A 14492-nucleotide genomic window follows, 5' to 3' on the forward strand; every position below is an offset into this window, starting at 1 on the left:
GCCACCCATTTTAATTCCACTCCCCATTCCCATTCTGATATGTCTATCCATGGCCACCTCCATTGTCAGGATAAGGCCACACTTGGGTTGGAGGAATAATATTTTATATTCCGTTTGGGTAGCCTCCAACCCGCTGGCATGAACATTGATTTCTCAAACTTCCAGTAATGCCTCCCCTCACCCCCCACCTTCACCATTTCCCAACCCCTTGTCCCTCTCTCATGTTATCTCCTCGCCCACCCATTGCCTCCCTCTGGTGGTCTTCCCCCCCTTTTCTTTCTTCCATGGCCTGTCTCTTTCACCAATCAACTTCCTAGCTCTTTGCTTCATCCCTCCCCCTCCAAGCTTCATGTGTCATCTGGTGTTTCTCTTTCTCCCTTCCTGCACCTTTCAAATCTACTTCTCAGCTTTTTTTCTCCAGTCCTGCTGAAAGGTTTTGGCCCAAAACATTGAGTGTACTTTTTTTTCATAGATGCTACCTGGCCTGCTCCAGCACTTTGTGTGTTGGTTGGATGTCCAGCATCTGCAGATTTTCTCTTGTTTGTGAATTGATTAACAACCTTGTGAATGAAGTTTCTCCATAGTCTTAAATTTTCAACCTCTTATCCTTTGAAGGACTTCAGATTCTTGACTCTCCAAGCAGAGAAAATTGCTTCTCAGCAACTATCACTTTCTCAGGATTTCACTTTTCAATCTTTCTTCATCATATGAAAATATTCCTGGCAAGGTCAGATGCAATTAAGAGTCAGTCAAATAATTTAGTCTCTAGTCATATAAAAAGCAGAAGATTTCTGCCCATAGAGTGTATTTTTGAGCCAGGTTAGTTTTCATGACAACCCATTGTTTTGATACTGAGCTTTGATGGTTTTAGTTCTTTATTCTAAATTTTAAAAAAGAATTTAACTTTATCAACTGCTATCATGGGATTGGAGCTTCTTTCACCACATAAATTGTTCAGATCTGATAATAATTCAGTACCTTGATACATGCTATCAAACCCCTTTGAAAATTAAATACGTTTTGTTTAAAACATGTGTAATGTGTAACGTATGTTATACTTGATAATCTGCCATCTACTGGAATGTCAGTTGTCACAAACAACAACCAATGCAAACTCTTAGTTGGGGAGAAGATTTCTTATATTTCCCTTTTGGTCTATTGCTTTTAGAAAAACATCAGATTATTGTACACTACCCATCCTGAAACTTCGGGTGGTTTTCCTAGTCTGTGTACAAATAGTCAATGATTGTACCATGAACCTCATTATTCCTTTTTCTGCAATATTTTGTAACTTATAATAATTTTGTGTCCTTGCACTGTACTGCTGCCACAAATAACACATTTCACATCATATAAGACAGTGATAATAAACATAATTCTGAATTAACATGAGCAAGCAGTTAATGCTTGTTAACATGTTTCATGTTCATGTTTTCATGGACAGCATGTTTTATGGGTTTGAAACTGTATTGACTTGTTATAAAAGATTTGCATTTTGCCAGGTGATCAGAACGTATGATATATTTGGGTGTAATATAACATCTTATCGTTTTCATCAGTTTAGCTGTGTGATTGGAGACATGGAAATGTATTATGTAAAGCTTAGCAGCTAGAAAGTTATTTGACACAATCTGCAATACAATTCTGATAAAATCTTTAACCCAAGGCTTTAATTGCATTTCATCTCGCTAGCTGAATCGTTTGATTTCAGGATTTTTACAGTTCTTGTTATTGACTTTTTACATGGTTAGATTTAATAGAGATTGTTTGCTTGTTTTATACCCCATGTTTTGACTTAATGTTATTATGACTTCTATAGGGAAGGAAATGCTGTAATTTTTTTTCTCACCAGGGAAAGACCCTGCAGGGTAGGGTTCCCCGCAACTTCCTGCTTTGTTAACCTTGTGGACGTAATTTCATCACTGCTGCTTTAAAAAAAATCACACACTGAAGTCAAAAATTATGGCTTACATTTGGGCTCAGATATGTAATTGACCTCTTAGTTACAAGGTTAAAGCTGATGTTATACTTCACCCTCTTTTGCAGATGGGGGTAGATTTAATGATTTACTGATCACTAGATGAAAATACAGTGAAAGTTATTTTTGTATCAGATGTATTTTCTGAGTTTCTGCAGTTGTGTTATATTGTTGCTAGTTGTACTCCATGGCCTAATGCAGTGTTCTTAGGGAATTCTTGAGAGGACCAACCATTATTTACAACAACTGAAGTAAAAAGGATACATGGCTATTACTTCTGCTATTACTTCTGAATAAATGTTGTTTGAATTGAAACTTCAAATAGACATTTAAAAATACAATTGAATAAATTGAAGAGGGGATCAGTTCTCTTAAAGTGCATGAAATATATTCATATGATCGCTTTTTAAAAAGCAATTCTGTGTATTTTCAAAGATTATTATCTTTAAAGCAACTAGTACATACTATCAACACACACAAAATGTGCTGGTGAATGCAGCAGGCCAGGCAGCATCTATAGGAGGAGGACGTTTTGGGCCGAGACCCTTCGTCAGGACTAACTGAAAGAAGAGATAGTAAGAGATTTGAAAGTGGGAGGGGGAGGGGAGATCCGAAATGATAGGAGAAGACAGGAGGGGAAGGGATGGAGCCAAGAGCTGGAAAGTTGATTGACAAAAGGAATACGAGGCTGGAGAAGGGAGGGGATCATGGGACGGGAGGCCTAGGGAGAAAGAAAAGGGGAGTGTGGAAAAAACCCAGACGATGGGCAAGGAGTTATAGTGAGAGGGACAGAGGGAGAAAAAAAGAGAGAAAAAATATATATACATAGAATGAATGAATGAATGAATGAATAAATAAGGGATGGGGTATGAAGGGGAGGTGAGGCATTAACAGAAGTTAGAGAAATCAATGTTCATGCCATCAGGTTGGAGGCTACCCAGACGGAATATAAGGTGTTGTTCCTCCAACCTGAGTGTGGCTTCATCTTGACAGTAGAGGAGGCTGTGGATAGACTCATCAGAATGGGAATGGGACGTGGAATTAAAATGTGTGGCCACTGGGAGATCCTGCTTTCTCTGGCGGACAGAGCGTAGGTGTTCAGTGAAACGGTCTCTCAGCCTGCGTCAGGTCTGGCCAATATATAGAAGGCCACATCGGGAGCACCGGACACAGTATATCACCCCAGCCGACTCACAGGTGAAGTGTTGCCTCACCTGGAAGGACTATCTGGGGCCCTGAATGGTGGTGAGGGAGGAACTGTAAGGGCATGTGTAGTACTTGTTCTGCTTACAAGGATAAGTGCTGGGAGGGAGATCGGTGGGAAGGGATGCGGGGGACGAATGGACAAGGGAGTCGTGTAGGGAGCGACCCCTGCGGAAAGCGGGGGGGGGGGTGGAGAGAAAGATATGCTGAGTGGTGGGATCCCGTTGGAGGTGGCGGATGTTACGGAAAATTATATGTTGGACCCGGAGTCTGGTGGGGTGGTAGGTGAGGACGAGGGGAACCCTAAGTGGGGTGGCGGGAGGATGGGGTGAGAGCAGAGTACATCTATAGTACATACTATAACAGGGTGGTGAACCTTCTTGAGAGCATGGGCCCAAATTGGCGATAATCTGCTAAAAATTTCTCTCACATGCCAAGGGAATTTGCAACAGAAATTATCATTGATTAGTGAGTAAGTAACAATAATTAGGTACTTGCTAAAGGAAAAATTGTGAGTTCTGATGCTTATTTACAGGTATTTATTGTTTTACAATTAATAAAAGTACAACAGATTGCAATAAATGAAGCATTTTAGGAAACTTTTTCAAAAATTTTTAATATTAATCATATAAAAATACAATTGAAAAATGACATTTCTGAATAGAATTGTTGTTGTAACTGATTGCTATCCAATTATTGATTTGTATACCAAATCTGCAAGGATTTAAAACTGTATCATCTAATGTCACCTATTCTTGCAACTGTCTAGCTGGTGCCAAGCCAGTGTGAGATGTTTCCGGTGAAAGCATCTCAATGCTCTTGGGTTGTAAAAAAAAATTGCTGTTTCATTTAACAGTAGCGATAATCACTATGTATCATTTTATTATGGATGGGGTTTAAAGATTCATGGGGTGGTACTGCATGCTCCGTGCCAACGAAATTTTAGCACACGCCACCTTGTGCATGTGTACAATAGGTTCACCACCCTGTAACTATAATTTTTTTTGAGTTTTGCCAATATTTTAGGGTTGACCTATATGCTTATGATTATGCTATTACAAATTAAATTGCATTACATTGTTAGATTTCATGCTGACCTAAGCCATGGACTGGTACTGGGAGATGACATACTCGACTGTTTCACAAAATTGCTCCCCAATGTGAGGTTGTTATTTTAAACAATGATTTTTGCTTCTGGTTATCATTGTTAAACGTCATTCAGCAATCTTCTTTCTGTAGCACTTGGTGATCTAATCTTTTACTTCTTATGAAAAGATACTTTCACAGAAGAAAAGTACTCTTATGTAACCTTTTATACTGTGCTACATAATTTCGATCAAGATGCGTTTTAAAATCATAGTCCACATTGATCAGCTCTACATGTATTTATACATAATAGCTGTAGTTAAGGAAGTTTTACCCATTCACCTCAGTGGTTAACTGTAAAAGAAGGCAACATTTATTTTTAAGTTCTACTTATTTTTAAATTGTAGCTGCAATAAGTTGTGAAGCAGAGGCAATAATTTTGATTTCAGTCTTGAAGAAAACATTATGCATGAATGCTCATTTTATTGCCACTTGATGATGTTCTTCTAAACTGCATTGCTCATTTATCAGTGTGTCCATAAAGAAATACCAGTACAACAGGTCTCTGCACACACTTTCTCAAGCAGTGCTCACAATAAGTTGAAATCATAGGTTTTCCTCATTGTTTAAAGGACAGTTGAAATGTTAGCTGCTCAAATAAACGCTTCTTGGGCTTCCAGCAGGGTACAGCTATTAATTTTAAACAACACTTGGATGACAGACTTTGCCATCTTCATGGAGATGGCAGAGTTTGTCTTTGAAACTTCGGTTAAAATGGATACCTGTACCTGGCTGGAAGCCTGAGAAGAGTTTATTTGTCATATATGCCGGGAAAGCACTAGATCCTTTTTCAATTGGCTGCTTAATTATATTGATTAACCATTCAGTAAGAATCCTGCATATTTCAGAAAAATAAACTTGCAATAATGTTGATATATCTGTGCAATAACCTTGAAAGATACTTCTAATAATGATTATCAGATAACTATAAGAGTAGGAATTTTTGTATCCGGTGTGCCTCATTGGGTTTTCTGTTGCAAAAAAAAATAGTTTCTGTTTAGCAGAATATATCCTGATAGTAAGGAAGAGACTGGAAGCAACAGACAGTATAAGGAAAATTCAGCAGGCATTATACAATGTTTTCCTTCATCTGGGATAAAAAGAACAACTTGCATTTACCCAATAACTTTCTTGGCATTGCAATTCCCAAATATTTTTTATCATCAATGAAGCATACCTGAGTTATATTTTCTTTTATAATGCATCAAAATACTGAATGAATTTGTGGTTAGTTTGTTACTATCACATATATAGAGGTACAGTGAAAAAGTTTGTTTTGCATGCTATCTTTACAGAGCATTTCATCACCTCAGTACATTGAGAAAGTACAAGGGAAAATGATAACAAGACAGAATAAAGTGTTACAGTTACAAAGAAAGTACAGTGCAGCCAGACAATAAGGTGCAAGGCCATAACAAAGTAGATTATGATGTCAAGTGTCCATCTAATTGTACCGGGGACCATTTTTGGTAGTGTCATAACAGTGGCATAAAAACTATCCTAAAGCCTGCTGGTGCATGGTATCTTCCACCTCCTGAGAGGAAGGAGAAGAGAGAATGTCTGGGGTGGTTGGGTCCTTTGATTTTGTTGATGGTTTTACTGTGGCAGTGAGAAGTATAGATGAAATCCATGGTGGAAAGGCTGCATTCTGTGATGTGCTGAGCTGTGTCTGCAGTTCTCTGCAGTTTCTTGTGGTTTCAGGCCAGGCAGTTGTTCTACCAACTGGTAGAACATCCGGATAGGTTTTGTGCATAATTTCTGCATAAGCAAGTATTGCAGAGAATAATGAGATAAATAATCACATCGTCTCTCTCCTGTAAAGTTGGTTAAGCAATACATATTAATCAGGGTAAACCATTTTCCTCACTTGTAATATACTTTCAATCCATCTGAATGGACAGGCTGAGCTTTAGATAACCTTATTTGAAATATAAAACCTCTTAAAGTAAAACGCTCTCCAGCCTGGATTACTTGTTCAATTTTGTAATTGTGGTTTGAATCCACAACCTCAGTACTGGTATGAGAGTACTGCCACTGAGGTAAGCCTTACCAATCAATGCAAATTGATGGACGAAGAGCCATTTCTGAGATATCTCCACATTATGCAGAGAAAGGTCTCATGCAGCATTTTTGATTTTGGTGGGTATTCTTTTTAGCAGGTGGATAATAAAATACATGATCTGCAACTTTGATTTTTAAAATCAGAGCTGGGCTTTTCAGTCAAGAAGCCAGCAAACACTTTCCATAGAACCACAGAACCATAGAACACTACACAACAGGAAACAGTCCATTTGGCTATTCTAGTCTGTGCCGAAACTTTATTCCACTAGTCCTATTGACCTGCACCCAGTCCATAACCCTCCAGACCTCTCCCATCCATGTATCTATCCAATTTATTTTTAAAAGTTTAGAGTGAGCCCGCATTTGACACATCAGATGGCAGCTTGTTCCACACTCCCACCGCTCTCTGAGTGAAGAAGTTCCCCCTAAACCTTTCCCCTTTCACCCTTCACCCTAAAGCCATGTCCTCTTGTATTTATCTCTCCTAATCTAAGTGGAAAGAGCCTACTCGCATTTACTCTGTCTATACCCCTCATAATTTTGTAAACCTCTATCAAATCCCCCCTTATTCTTCTACGCTCCAAGGAATAAAGTCCTAACCTGTTCAATCTTTCTCTGTAACTCAACTCCTGAAGACCCAGCAACATCCTAGTAAATCTTCTCTGCACACTTTCAATCTTACTGATATCCTTCCTATAGTTAGATGACCAGAACTGCACACAATATTATTATTCATGCAAAGAATAATAGAAGAAAGTTATGTGGTTGGTTTTGTTACATTTGAAGTATTGCATTCAGTTCAAGGTGCCTAACAGTAAGCAAGATGTGAAAGTTTTGAAGAGAATGTAGAAGAGAATTACCTGCATGATTCCAGTGCAGACTGAATAAAAGGTGTAAAATTGGCAGAAGAGTCAAGAACTGAGAGTGGGAATGAAGGTGATTGGCAAAAGAATAAAATATGATATAACAGAATTTTGAAGTAGAGGAAGTACTGGCATTTTCTGTCTGGAATAGTAATGGGGGTAGAATAAATTGTACCATTCACAAAGGAGCTTGAGCACCATTTTTTTTCTCTTAACCTGTCTGTGAAAGAATGGTAGCGCGGTGGCTATTACTAAACAAGTAATTGAGGATACTAGCCTAAAGGATCGGGGGCATAATTTCAAATTTCATTGTGGCACCTGGGCTATTTAAATTGGGTTTATTATCTGGACTAAAAAGCTAGCTTCTTTCATGGTTGTGTCATGCTTCTATCTGGCCTGTGGATCATTAATACCCTCAAGGCAAGAGAATTCACTGTCCTTGCTCAGCTTGTATGCAATTCCAGACTTCCAGCAAAGAAGTTTGGTAAATCTCTTCTGCATTTCTCTTCAAAGATGTTAATTATTAATTGCCCTCTGAAGTAACTTGGTGACCCACTAAGTTGTAATGAAATGCTAATATAAATCTTGCTGGTTCAGTTAGTACTGACTTCGGCAATGGATTGAGGCATGTTAATTATATTGCTGGTTTAATTGATGCTGCAAGTCTTCTCTACATTTTATTCCATTATTGGAGTGGACTTTGCTGGTAAGGCCATCGTTTCATCAATACTCCCTTATTGCCTTGAGAAGATAATGGTCAAGCTCCTTTATAAATGACTGTCATCCTTCTGATAAAAATGTCCCTACATATTGTGAATAGGAAGCGCCTGGATTTGGACAGAATAGCAATGGAGAAATGGCGATATATTTCTCAGTCCTGTAAGGATTTCTTCCTTCATGTTATTTGCTAAGGCTAATAAAATGGCTTCTTTGTTACCTTATAATAAAATAGCTTCTCTGTAATGTTAACTGCTGAGTTAACGGTAGCAGCTTGTTCGGGTTATAATTACTGATAACGGGAATTGTATTCATTTGCTAACCAATTGGGGTAGACGTTATTCTTGTGTGTCTGTAAGCTGGTTTTTTTTGCGGGCTTTGGGGAGAAGGCGCGATGGGGACAGTGAGAGGAGACGCAACCCGAGAGATGCTGTAAGCTGGGCGACGGAACGGACTCTGAGTGGGAGTCCGAGGTCCGAGGTCCAAGGTCTTCGGCGAGCAGAGAAGACACGGACAGACTCAAGTAGAGCGTTTGGTCGATCACCACGGGTGGTCCCATTCATGGGTCAGCGGAGTTCAGAGGATATCGACTGGAGGAAGGGGGACCCGGTTCTGTAAGAGCTCCAATGATGTGTGCACAAACTGGTTAATAATGGCGCCTTTTTCTTTTTTTTAAACAGTTAAACAGTTCTTATTTTGGTCCTTTACTATCCACATAGTCAAAGTAAGAGTTATAAAGTGTAATCATTTAATTGCATATGGTGTACTGTCTGTTTTTTGGCATGGTGGGGTACATCACACAGCATCCACACAAACTTGATTACCCAGTTTGGCGGGGCCGAAGGCTGCTCCCGCTAGACGAGAGTGAGCTGAGCGAGCCTGAGGCTTACCAGGAGGTTACACTTAGAACATAGAACTTGAAATAGTACAAAACAGTCACTTGCATGACAAGTCGCATGACTACACCATTTAATACTTTTACTACAGATGGTAAATAATGGACTGGAGCCATTAATAGACCAGAGCTCTGTTTGCAATTACAGTTAAGTTAGTAGAACAAAATATTTGTGATCTCTTTGGAGATAGGTTCCTGCAGTTAGAATTTCAAACTCCTGTACAACTCCTTCCACAGTTACACTAAGTCTGAACAAATGAAATTTATCCCTGATGGATGGGGACACATTAGAGAACCATTATATTCAGCAGCACTTAGATTTCTGCTATGTATTCTGCAGTCTGTCTATCTGTCTAGGAACCATATCCGATGCAGACGTTGGTGACCATGGTTTTCCATATAGATCTATCCTTCGTTCTTTGGATGACTTCCATTTCCTCGATGTGTACCCACTTGGCTATGCTTTTGATGTACATAAGCCGAGGTCTTCCTCTAGGTTTACTCCCCTCGATCTTTCCGGAGAGCATGAGTTTTTCTAGCTCATCTTTCCGCATGATGTGTCCTAGGAATCTGGGCTGTCTTTCTCTTATTGTTGGTATGAATGATCGAACTGCTTGGGCTCTTCTGAGAACTTCTTCATTTGATGTGTGTGTGGTCCATGATATTTTTAACATTCTCCTGTAAAACCATAATTCAGCTGCTTCTAGTCTCTTTTCCATTGCTGGGGAAATGGTCCAGCATTCACTTCCATAAGTCAGGATAGAATAAATGTAGCACTGCAGTATTCTGTTTTTAGTGTACATGCTCATCTTTCTGTCTGTTAATATGGTCTTCATTTTTTGGAATATTGGATCAAATAACTGCAGAATTATAGAAGTTAAATACCCTGATAGAAAGCATTATCCCTGCCTACCTGATGGCATTAGAGGACTAGCTTTCAGATGGTCTTGTAAGATAGAATGACAGGATGACAGGAAACAGAACATTTTTTAAGAATATGCGCAACATTCAATTGCAGATCTGTTCCGAGTCTATCGATTCTGAAGATATGTTGGCAGTTGTTCATAAAACACCAACCATCATATTGCCTGCAGCCAAATGAAACTCTTGGCAGGTGGCTTTGTAATATGAATCATATTTTAATTGTGTATGTGCCACCATATGTGTTTGAATATTCTGAAAAGTTATCTCAGGAGTGTGAAGGTCAAGGGCAGTGAAAAATAAGTTGAATCTTAAAGTGATAATGCTTTGAAGGGATCATTTGCTGCATTATTCCCTGTCAGTTTTTTGTCCATTCCTATTGCTCCTTCCCATAATCCTACAATTTTCCCCCCTTGAAATAACTGTCCTCTTTTGAGAATTATTATTGATTCTGTTTTTACCACATATTGGTCTTCATTGTGTTGACAAAATCTTTTAAACAACTCTTAAGACCTCGTCTTTATTTCTTTCATTATAACACCAATAGAACTAAAGTATGAAGAAAATAGTGCACGGTTCAGCAGTTAGCACAGTTATTTTACAGTGCCAACATTCAGTGATCAGAATTCAATTCCTGCTACTGTCTGTAAGGAGTTTGTACGTTCTCCCTGTAACCCTGTGTGTTTCCTCCAGGTGCTCTGGTTTCTTCCCCCATTCTAAAGACTTACAGTGAGGGTTATTGAGTTGTGAGCATGCTTTGATGATGCCAGAAGCATAGCAACCCTTGCAGGGTGCCCCAACACAATCTTTGCTGACTTAATTTGACACAAACGATGCATTTCATTGTATGATTTAGATTAGATTGGATTCAACTTTATTGTCATTGTGCCGAGTACAGATACAAAGCCAATGAAATGCAGTTAGCATCCAACCAGAAATGCAAAGAATAGTCTTATTTACAAAATAACTGCGAATAAAAAGTAAGTGCTACAGCACACAAATATAAAAGTACTGAGACAGTACAATATGGCTGCAATACTGCTTAGCGCTGTGATGAGAGGTTCAGCAGGGTCACAGCCTCAAGGAAGAAGCTCTTCCTGTGCCTGCTGGTTCGGGAGCAGCGGCTCCTGTAGCGCCTACCGGATGAGAGGAGAGTAAAAAGGAGAGTAAGATGTACTTGTGACAAATAAACTAATCTTCTTCTTCTTTAATCATCTTCTTCAAAGCTTTATGATAGGCTTCATCTCAATTAATTGTCATTTTAATCTTCGGTGTGAAGAAAAGCAGCCCTAATGTCTTTGTGCTAGCTGCATAATTTATATTGTTGTGAATCCATTCTATACTCTCATTAAAACATTGAACTTATTTTTATCATATCCAGAATTAGATATAGTAATCCTGGTGGGGTCTAACTGGTGATTAATAAAGATCTATTATCATTTGATATTTTAATTTTGATATTTGTGGCACTGCAGTATCTGCCTTTTTACTACATTTATTCTACTCACACATCGTCTTATCCATAATCTCTGGGTAAAATAACCTATAATACTATTTTCATTTGGCATACTCAGGATATTGTGGTCTCTACAAAGTAAAGAGAAAAAGTAAATTGATTAATATCTTTAGGAGTTCACAGGTGCGTTTCCAAGTTTTCAAAAACTTGTCACTTCTCTGTTCCAAGTCTACAATCTTTGTTTCTATTCTGTATTTTCCCAGTGAACCTTGCTGTCTTCTTGAGTTCATTTTTGTGTGATTGGGTTCATTACGGACTTGATCCCATTCAGTTCATCTGTTACATATGTCTTGTATCTCCTTTGGATTCATCCTTTGCCCTATTATCATATATTTTTCCTTTTAACAGAAAACATTTTACTATTTTAAGATATACAATTTGTTCTGAATCTAATGTAATTTTATATTAAACAAAATATAATTATTGTGACCATGGATTTAATATGTATATTTGCCAAATTTGTCATTAGTTTTAGTACAGTTCTTGCTGTGATATTCATTATTTAGTTTCATATATATATATTTGGTTGTAAACTTTGCAAATTGTCTAAATTATTTTTGACGCACATGTGGAGTGGAACTTGTACAATATGCTAATATTGAGTAAATGTTGAACGGATCTCATATATTGTGGGTGATGATGTCTCAAAGTTACAGAACTTGACCAGATATGGATTTTTGCAGTATATCTTTTCATTAGCAAAATTAGTTTTAACAGAAAATAGAAGTAACAATGAGAATTAAAGCTTTTGAAAGGAAAGGGGAGACTCCAGGTAGGGACTTGTGAATAGTTCCAGAGAGCTGAAACAATAGCCATAACAAAACAAGCAAGTGAGAAATTGAGTGTAAGTGAGTGTGTGTGTGTGTGTGTGTGTGTGCGCGCGCGCGCACGCGCGCACTGATTCTGAGCTGTTTTGAGTATTGCTAATGTAGCTGTATACCAGCTATACATTGTGTTTGTCTGCATTAATTTTAATTTTTTTTTCTTTTTCTGAGATTTATTCATTTATCCTTTTAAATTGTCTTTCTGACTTCTTTTGAATCGAAACCTTGAATTTAAAATGAAAACAATATGCTTCCTGAATTTGGATCCTGGGACACTCCATGCAATATTTTCTAAATCCCATTCAATTTGTACACTTCAATCGGTTTCTTCTTCATGACCAAGATTTATCCTGATTTTCCATAGATTTGATATTAAATAATACCATTTTAGAATTTTGCCAAGCTCATTTGGAAATCAAGGTGCAAAATGCATCAAATCCATGTTAATTACTGTTTACTATTTCAAAAATTAAAACTAAATTAAATTATATACGAGTCATTGTTTTACATGTGGTTAAAGTAAGGCGAACATTTCTGTAGTTCCTCATATCTGAATAATCACTGGTTATGAATGTTGACACCATATTGGCTTATCAACAGTCCACCAAAACTTGTGTTCAATGATTTACTTCTATTGTATGTTAATATTATATCTTTTAAAAAACCTGCTTTAACACAGTAGCCCAAACTGTATTGAATCATTAGCATTTACTATTTAAAAGTTTTTTCTCTGTAACTTCTTTCAACAATAAAGTAGTTTTACCTCAATTCTCTTACTACAGCTTGTAAGTGTCTATTGTAATAATCTTTAGATTGTCCTCAATTTATTGTTCTCCCAAATTTATAATTTACAGGTATTGATATTACTTTTTGTCTATATCACTTATGTACTTGGAGAAAGTAGGCTACAGCTGAAAATTCTGGAATACCTCACCAGCCACAGCAGCTCTACATTGCACTGTTAGTATATTAATGGCTCTTTTCTGCTTCATTATCTATGTTTACAAATAAATATTAGTTGGTTTAGCTTGAAAATCTAATTTGTCTATTCAAAATAAGTGTGGCAAAGTAGTACAAGACTGAATCTAATCCAGCAGGCAAATAGTATAATTGCAGATCTTCAGGGAAATGTGTTTATACAAGAGCAGACCACTGTAAATGTTAAGCATCCAAATCATAAATGACAGAGTTGCTTATAGCTACTGCATTGAAATAGTTCATGAAAATAAAATGTTTTAAAGCATTATTACAAAATGAGCTATTTAAGATGTGTAATGGGGTAGGGAGGGGAGAATCTAAGTTTAATTACTTTTACAAGAAGTGAAGATGTTTGAGCATCCAAATGTAGGACTGTACCTTTTGTGTTACTTTTGTCATATATTGTATTACTGGCTCATTCAAATTTAATAATTAATATGTTTACCAAATCACTATGGAAGTGGCTGAATTGAAGTTGACCAGGATATAGATTGTGGTTTTCTTTAGAGTACTTTAGTAGAGCTAAGATTTAAAAAGTCACAAATTGGACTTGAATCAGCATCACTAAACTCAGTGTTGTTTAACCAAGAACAAAATGTTTGGCTTTACCTAGCTAAATTAGCTCGGTTTTAACTAGTTCACAAAGGCTTTTTTTCCTGAGGCTGTGAAATACCTCGATTGCACAATTTTTATTCCCTTTCCTGAACCACTTTGTTTTTATAGCTGGATAAGCAGACTTGGCAGATTTAGTTAATTTTTAGTGTGTCTATTTTTTCACATAAATATTAAAAGATCAGTATTATAACTTTTCTTTTTCTTCCTTCTGCAAGCTATTTGAATTCTCTTGCCATGTCCTGATGATTGAGCGTTATTGTTAAATCAAGAGCTATAGTGCGCTGTATTTCCTTTTGCTATTTTTGAAGACCCCTTTTAGCCCTAAGGGCTCAATGTTAAATTCTTCAACTTAAGATAATTTGCTCTGCTCTTTCTATTTGTATCATTTTTGCCTGCTGCTGCTTTCTTCTTCTTTCTTATATTTATATATTATGGCTTGCTGGGCATGTCTCAGTAGGTCGGAATATACAACACTATCTAGAATTAAAAACATTACACAAACATAGAAGCTTAACTATCATTAAAGAGTACATCATTGTACTCTGTCACAGAAATTATTTTTTTTGCCCACTACCACCCTTCACTTTCTCCACTACTAATATATTTATCTTTCTCAGTTCTGATGAAAGGTGTCAGTCTAGAGCCTTGACTATTTTTCTTTCCAATGATGGTTTTCTTTCTAACCTGCAGAGGGTTTCTAGCATTTGCATCATATTTCTGTAAGAGTGTGTGTGTGCGTGCACACACGATTAAATTGTAAATGCAATGCAAAATT

The 14492-nt window shown here is 37.4% G+C and overlaps 1 protein-coding gene across 2 annotated transcripts in view; it reads left to right on the top strand.

The window, feature by feature from the left end:
• Window positions 1-14492, top strand: part of iqsec1b (IQ motif and Sec7 domain ArfGEF 1b) — a 518432-nt gene that overhangs the window by 218037 nt on the left and 285903 nt on the right. The gene's annotated exons all lie outside the window — the stretch shown is intronic.

The sequence above is a fragment of the Mobula hypostoma genome, chromosome 15 (genome assembly GCF_963921235.1).
Source record: "Mobula hypostoma chromosome 15, sMobHyp1.1, whole genome shotgun sequence".
NCBI classification, from domain to species: Eukaryota; Metazoa; Chordata; class Chondrichthyes; order Myliobatiformes; family Myliobatidae; genus Mobula; species Mobula hypostoma.